The 8,662-nt window shown below is 42.7% G+C and overlaps 1 pseudogene; it reads right to left on the bottom strand.

The window, feature by feature from the left end:
• Positions 1 to 3,353: 3,353 nt before the first annotated feature.
• LOC103749460 lies at positions 3,354 to 3,819 on the bottom strand (annotated as a pseudogene).
• Between the last annotated feature and the right edge of the window lie 4,843 nt (positions 3,820 to 8,662).

The following is an 8,662-nucleotide window of genomic DNA, read 5'->3' as shown; positions in this document are numbered from 1 at the left end:
CTTTGTTTTAACGAGATATACAAGTATCTCATATGCAACAATTTTTCTTATTATTTTCTAAAAGTTTCTCTGGTTCCATGTTGGCCAAAACCAGGCAGACAAGAAAAAGTTTGAAGAGGGAATACCTTTGTGGCAGGGACTGACTTCTCTGGATAACACTGTCCAGATTCCAGCAGGGAAGCACACACCCACGGGGCCTGGGAGAGATCTGGGAATTATTAACTGCTAGAGCAGGCCTCCTGGCTTCTCAGTTCTGCCTGCAGCTGCAAGGGAGAATTCCAACTGCAGGCAGGATGCAAGGTGTCATTGTTAGCAGAAAGCCAGCTCTGCCATGAATTGTGTCCAGGTGGTCAGTCCTGCCACCCCACCAACCAAGAGGAGGCATTGTCAGGGGAATGCTAGTCACAGCTCGAAAGGCAGGTGGAGGAAATGCCCTTCTAACCTGAAAGTGTTTCTAATTACAGCAGCTAATTACCAAGCCTCCATTCATTTAATTGCCACAAACAAAAACACAAAAGAACAATTAACAAGGAAAGCCAGCCCTAACAATAGAATCTGCCTAAGAAAGAAGGGAATGGGGAGGAAGGAGGAAGAAGAGGAAGGGAGAGGGAGGGAGGGGGAAGGGGAGCAGGAGGAGAGGGGAGGGAGGGACAGGGGAGGGGAGAAAGGGTCCTGTAACTTCATATAATCTCTGCTTCTCAGTCATCCTGCTTATGCTTTTTCCTCAGTCTGGAAAAAGGATTCGCTCAGACCAGCGAAAGCAGTCACCTCTAAGCAAGCAACCAAAATCAATGCCTTGCTCCCTGGATCTCTCATGCTCATACCAAACCTCAGTTGGCTGGTAACACCTGTTTTTTGTTTGTTTTAGTCTTATAGCATCCTCATAGTTCCTTTGGATAAATTACAATTTTGACAAAAAATTAAAAACTACTGTGTTGGCCTTACAGCAAAAATCTGGCATAAGTGTAAAGCAGAGGAAGTAAAGGCCCTGAGGCAAAGTGCATGCACAGTACTGTTTATTACTATGATGGTTTGATTTGTGTCCCCTTCACTTTTGAAGCCCTGATCTCTAATACTTCAGAATGTGACCCTTTGGAAATAGCCATTATAAATAATTGCAATGCAGATACTGTCAAGGATGAGGGTACATTCAGAGATGGGCCAATCCGACATGAGGTGTCCGTATAAAAGGGAGAAATGGATGAGTGGGATCAGTGCCTGCTGTGCAAGCATGAGGAGCTCAGTTCAGATCCCCAACACTCATATAAAAAGCCAGGCATGGCAGCACCTGCCTATAATCTCATCACTGGAAGGCAGAGACAAGATCTCTGAGACTCACCAGCCAGCTAGTCTGGCCAATTAGTGAGCTCCAGGTTCAATGAGAGACCCTATCAAAAAACAAGGTAGAAATAGAGAAGGCACCTAAAGTCAACCTCTGGCCTTCTCACACTCACAAGTACGAACATACTCACATGCACACAGACATACTCTACACACACACACACACACACACACACACACACACACACAGAATTAGACACATACATAGTTGCAGAAGACTTTGAGGAGATGTATAATAAATATTTTTAAAAATAAATAAAAAGATGTAGGCAAAGAACAAGTAATATGCTTTAAGCCAAAGAACCCAAAAACCTGCCAGCAAACTACCCAAACCAAGTAGAGATGCGTAAGCCAGATTCTTCCTCGCAGCTCCCTGAAGGAAGCAGCCCTACGGACACTTATTCTGTGTGTGACCAGTTGTGGAACTCTGTAACAGTCTCCATCTCTTGTTTTTTTTTTTAAAAAAAAAGCTTCTTTCATGAGTGGTAAAGGGTATACTTGTCTGTAAATGTAAGGATCCATATTTAGCATATAGTAAGAAATTACCTTTGTCTAGGGTTATAACGGGTAGAGTTTTCTCTAGGATCTATGACCTTTCCAACTATGCATATTTGGGTATGTTTACAGTACCATACTTGAGTTCTCTCCCACTGAGTGGGCTTTAAGCCCAATTAGATAGCTGTTGATTACCCCAATATAAAAGTGTCACTACTACAATAGAAATAGCTTGCTGTGCTGGTCATTGTTCTGCTTATTAGGCTTTAGAGCTGGGTTGGACCATTGATTAATTTTCTTCCTTAGCAACTTGCAAAGAATCCTCCAGAACTATGAGAGTTAGTCTTCACGGAAAAGGCTTCCAGGTCAGTTCGCCCCAAGTCCTATGTCCAAAGTATGTTCTGTCTTCAGTAATACGCTGTTACCTTCAAGTTCAGGGAGGTAATCAAGGGCTGTGGCAATAGTCCCCGTTATTTCGGGAGTCTCTTGAATTACCCTGATCAACAACTGGAAGACAGGTTTCTCCTGGCTGGCACTGTGTTTCTTGTCATAGACCCTTCAGGTATACACATGGATTCATGTTCAGATATTGTATGTGTATTTTTCAGTAGGTTTTTGGGCTAATATATTTCCCTCTGGTTTTTCACACTACCTAAGCTTTATTTCTCTCCTGTCACTCTCTGACTCCCTCCCCAGTTAAAGTACCCCCATTTTCCTGTTATTGATGATGCTTGCCTCCTATTATCCCCCCCCAAGCTCCTTCTTCCCCTTTACCCTTTTGGTTTCTTGTATGCCCTTCCCTTCTCCCATCCCAGTGGAATACCCCAATTTTCCTCATTTCCCCCTTGGTAACACGTGTCTCCTACTACCCCCTCTCTCAGGTTCTTTCCTTCCCTTTACCTCTACAGTTCCTTTCTATTTTCTTGGCTCCTGAGGTCACATCAGGACATATATTCACATAAAAGGATTTGATACGATGATCCACAAATGAGAGAGAACATATGTCACTGGTTTTCTGAGTCTGTGTTAATTCACTTAGTATAACATTTCCTAGCTTCATTCATTTACCTGAAAATTTCATGATTTCATCTTCATCACTGAGTGGAACTCCATTGTGTAAATGTACCACGTTTTTATTATCTATTTGTCAGTTGAGGGACATTTAAGTTGTTTCCATTTCTTAGCTATTGTGAAGAAAGCAGCAGCAAACATGAATGTACAGGTTTCTCTGCAGTAGGATGAGTCCTTTGGGTATATGCCAAGGAGTGGTATAATCAGATCATATGGCACATTTATTTTTAGTTGTTTTTTTTTTTAAAGTCACCTGACCCTATACTGGGATGGAGCATTTTAATCTGATGGGAGCACATAACACTGTACAGGGAGCACTCACAGCTCCAGAGTTTCCTTCTAAGTTATAAGGAAGTTCCAAAATAACTAGATTTGCTACAGTCTGGCCCCTGCCATGGGAAGAGAGACCGGAACAGATGGGAAGAGCACAGAGGCCTGCCCTCCTGTCACTCATAGATCTAGTCCTGGGCACAGCTTTTGTAATCCACCAGTTCCTCAGGCTGAAACCACAAGCTGATATCCTTCTCTGCATTCTCCACAGAAATGGCTGCCATGAATGATATTCCCGCCAATTTGGATGCAAAAGTCTCCACAGATGGTCCCAGGCTTGGAATCCACAGGATTGGTCTCCCCAAGCATCACTCGGAGTGTCTTTACAACATTCAGCCCCTCCCAGACCATGGCAACCACTGGCCCTGAATGCATGTATTTCACAAGCCAGGTAAATAATGGGCGGTCCTTCAGGTCGATGTAGTGCTCCTTGCGAAGGTCTTCCAAAGCCTGGATACATTTCAAACTAACAAGGTAGAATCTCTTCTGTTCAAAACCCTTGATGATCTCTCCCATAAGCCCCCGCTGGACCCTATTAGGCTTGAGAGCAATGAATGTATGCTCAGTGTTGGCCATGGTCCCCTTCAGCAGCTTGAGATTTAACTACAACTACAACCCCCCATCCCCTGCACTGGAAATGCCTATTTTCAGTGTTTGCCCAAATTTGCAGTCCCACCAGCAATGAATGAGCAGTCCCCTCTCTCCACATCCTCCCCAGCATTTGGTGTCTTTTGTTCTCTTAATCTTAGCCAGTCTGACTAGAGTAAGATGAAATCCTATAGTGGTTTTGATTTGCTTTTTCCCTAATTACAAAGGATGTTGAACACTTTTTAGGTGTTTCTTAATCATTTTTATATCTTTGTTTGAGAACTCTCTGTTCAGGTCTATAGCCCATCTTTGAATTAGATTGTTTTCTTGTTTGTTTTTTGAGTTCCTTGTATATTCTGGATACTAATTCTCCATCAGATATGTAGGTGGTGAAGATTTTCTCCCACTCAGTGGGATTCCCTCTTCACTTCCTTAGTTGTTTCTTTTGCTGTAGAGAAGTTTTTTAGTTCAATGAGGTTCCATTTGTGGACTGTTGACTTTAATTCCTGAGTAACTGATGTCCACTTTAAAAGGCCTTTCCTATGCCTATCTCTTATAGGGTACTGCCTATGTTTTCCTTTTTATGTCTAGTCTTTAAAAAGTTTCTATAGTAGAAGGGCTTTATATGGCTTTGTCTAAAGGCCTTTAATATTAACTACCCCCCCATACTTCTTCCTCTGCCCTGCCCTCTCATTCCTCACTCCATTTAACCATTCCTACTCTAATGTTCCCTTTCCCTCTTCATATCACTGGTTACACACTGCACTCACCTATGAAGCTCACAAATGCAGACGTTAAAACCCTGCTGGTTCGATTCTGGCCTCCATCTGGCTTAGATGCTGAGAACCCAGCAGACCACCTGAGAGCACCTGGATCCAGTCCCCATGTGGTGTAGATGGAATCCCACTCAAACGGGCCAACAGCCCATGGAAAACAGATGATGCAGAGACCTGAAAGTTCAGTGCATTGCCACAATGGGAGGGAAATCATCCCACACCTACCACCCCCTCCAAGGCTCAGGGACTTTTGTGGAAGAGGTTGATAGAAAGAATGTAAGAGCTGGAGGAAGGGGTAGCGTGTTAACTGGAAATGTCCTCCAACCACTATGCCAGCAAGCTACAGTCACACCTCCTTCTCACGCTCATCAAGGAGTCAAAGGGGGAGTCAATTACCCCTCCCACCCAATCAGTCAACCTTAGCTGCATGTGGGGGGAGGGTCAAGGGATATATATAAGCCAAGAACACCGAGAGGCACCTCTCTCTCTCACCGTTTTGTGCGGCTGTTGGGAGGTCACAGGATCTGTATTTGAGTGGACTCAGGATCTGTATTTGTGGACTTTATGGCACAGCCATAAATGTGGGATGCCCACTCTTCTGTAAATAAACCACTACCCTATGATCTGATAAATAAATAAATAAATAAATAAATAAATAAATAAATAAATTTTTAAAAATTTAAAATCCTTTTTATTGGTAGGGTAGTCACTAAAATATAGAATTATATATAAAATCAAAGAAAACACTGCATTTTTTTTATTTTTTTTTTTTTTTTTTTAGAAAACATCCATCCTTAAGTATTGATTCTCTGCAAATTAGAATCACCTGTAGTGTTTTCATAACGTCTAATGCCTGGGTTCCAACCCTAGAGATTTTATTTATTGGTCAAAGTACAGTCAAGAATTAAGGAATTTTTTAATACTTCCCAAGTGGTTATAATGTGCAGTCAAGAGCAAGAACCATTACCTTGCAGGAATGCTTTTCGAAATTGAATATCCATAGGAGTCATTGGCTAGTCTTGTTAATAGGTTCAGAATCATCATCTTACCCCAGTCAGACTGGCTAAGATCAAGAGAACAAAAGTACTCCAAATGCTAGAGAGGATGTAGAGAAAGAGGAATGCTCATGCACTGCTGGTGGGAATACAAACTTGTGCAACCACTATGGAAAGCAGTGTGGAGAACTCTCAGAAAACTGAAAATGAACCTACCATATGATTCGGTTACATCACTCCTTGACATATATCCAAAGGAGTCATCCCACTGTAGATCCATGTTTCTTGCTGCTCTCCTCACAATAGCTAAGAAATGGAAACAACCTAAATGTCCCTCAACTGGTGAATGGATAATGAAAATGTGGTACATTTACACAATGGTGTTCTACTCAGCAGTAGGAAAAGATGAAATTACAAAATGAATGAAAAGATAAAAGATGAATTGTAGGTAAGTGGCTGGAACTAGAGAGTGTTATACTAAATGAAGTAACACAAATTCAGAAAAGCAAGCAACGTATACTCTCCATCATTTGTGGATTGTAGCACCAATCCCTTATATGTGTGTATATATATATTCTGATGTAACACCAGGAGCCAGGAAAATGGAAAGAATACACAGAGGTAAAGGAAAGCAAAGAACCTGAAAGAGGGGGATAGTAGGGAACAGGTGTTACTGGGGGGAGGTGGGGAAAGTGGAAGTGTTCAGCAGGGAGGAGAGAAGGGAGGGACGTGCAAGGGGCCACAGTGTGTCAAGGGAGGGAAGTTAGGACAGGAGGGGATGGTGGGAGGTGAGTGGTATTGAGTGGAAGTGTTCAGCAGGGAGGAGAGAAGGGAGGGACGTGCAAGGGGCCACGGTGTGTCGAGGGAGGGAAGTTAGGACAGGAGGGATGGTGGGAGGTGAGTGGTATTGGGGGTAGGGTGGGGATAATGGGGGTGCTGGGACTGGGGAGGGGGGAGGGAGGACAGAGGCCAGATGGGAGGAAAAAGTAGAAATGAATGAATCTTGGGGGACTAGGAAACCCAGAGGGAAATATGATGTCCCTGAAAACCCATAAGAAATACACATACAGTGTCTAAATATTAGTGCATATATATATATAAATATATATATGAGATAGATAGATATATTAGATATTAGTGCATATATATGATAGATGATAGATGATGATAGATAGATGACAGATAGATAGATAGATAGATAGATAGATAGATAGATAGACAGACAGATAGATAGATGATAGATAGATGGATGATAGTAGATGACAGATGATAGAGATAGACAGACAGACAGACCTGGGAGCTGCTTGGCAAGGAACACAGTGCCAGACAGTAGAGTTCTCCCTTTGATTGATGTGAGTGGTCCAGGAGACTCCCAAAATAACACAAGCTATTGCCAAACCTCTTGGTTAACTCCCAGAACTAGTAGATAAGACCCTACTGCTGAAGACAGGACATACTATGGATACAGGATTGGATCAATGGAGCAGGAACTGACCTGGAAGCCTTCTATCTGAAGTTTAGTTATCATAATGCTAGATGATAATATACAAACTGCCAAAAGAGAAAAACAACCAATGGTCCAACCTAGCCCTAAAACCTAATAACCATAACAACCAGCATGGCAAACTACCACTATTGATGCAGTAGTGGCACTGTTATTGGGGGGGGAGGGTAATCAACAGCTATCTGATTGGACTTAAAGCCCTCTCAATGGGAGTGAACTCATGGGTAGCACTGCAAACTCAGCCAAATATACATGGCAGGAGAGGAAACATCCTAGAGAAAAATCCTATCTCTTTCATATCTCTAGACAAATGAAATTTCTTACCATGTGCTAAATATGAATTCTTATATTTACAGACAAGTATACCGTACACCACTCATCAAATAAGCTTCTTTTTACAACAGATGGAGGCTATTGTGGAATTCCACAACTGGTCAGATACAAAGAATATATATCCAAGAGATGCCCAGTACTAGTGACACATCTACAGTTGAACCTTTACACCTAAGGCTCATGGAACACAGTGGAACAAGGGTCAGAGAGCAACTTAATACATCCCTCAGCTTTCACCAGTAAAGCTTCCTTATACAATAGAGTACGATCCACAGAAGGTCATAACTGGCCAAGTTTTAAAGAATAAGAGACTACATAGTGTGTATCCTTGGATAGGACTCCTATATGGAACCTCACCCACCTGCAGCTCAGGTACTATTGCAGAAGAGGCAGCAGAAAGATTGTAAGATCCAAGGCTGGTTCATGAACACAGGGAAGCAGAGGCTTTCAGGCCACTGGAGCCTGCACGTGTGAACTTGTGGCAATGGTGGCACTGAGCACAGAACCCATGCCAACTCAATTAAACCAAGGCCCAGAGGGGAGAAGGAAAGTGGGTGTCAGGCCAGCCCTAGACTGAGAACTATTGAAGACTGATTGCTACTGGATGAGGGGTAGTATGCCTTATATACAGTCTCTAGATGGGCTGACTAGACTCCAGTGGACAAATTTATACTGAAGGCCATCTGGGTACAAATGCTTGACTGGATAGGACTTAACATGTATGGGAGACTACATGAGGTCTGTTGGGGGGTTGGGGGGTGGCTAGATAGGAGCAACGGTCTAAATTTGATTAAGAACTATTGTATGAAATTTCAAAATTTCAAAAAAAAAAATAGATTCAGAATCAGTTGTTTGGGTGGTGGCCGAAGAGTCCACTTGTCTGGGGAACACACCAGGTGTTAATGTTGTTCTATATCCACTCTTAGATCAGAAGGTTCTTAAAGGAGGAAGGGAAATGCTCCTGGTGGAGATGCTGCTGCCCTGAACTAGGAAGGTGGTAGAGAGAAGTACAGAGGATGGATTAGAGGAAGTTCTTAACAGTTATTCAGTTGAACCAGGCATTTGACATGGATATAGGGGTGAAAAGAGCAAGAGCAGTCATCAGTCTCTAGTACAGAAGTCTCAGCCTCCATATGGACCATAAGGGAATCCCATTGACTATCTTTCCAGCCACCTTAACACAACACCACCCCAACACAAAGAGCACCAATCATATGAAATGGGAGCAG

This window comes from Nannospalax galili, unplaced genomic scaffold (genome assembly GCF_000622305.1).
Source record: "Nannospalax galili isolate Female #2095 unplaced genomic scaffold, S.galili_v1.0 scaffold63, whole genome shotgun sequence".
Lineage (NCBI taxonomy): Eukaryota > Metazoa > Chordata > Mammalia > Rodentia > Spalacidae > Nannospalax > Nannospalax galili.
Note: the sequence above shows the minus strand (reverse complement) of the source record. Positions and strands in the feature narration are given on the sequence as shown.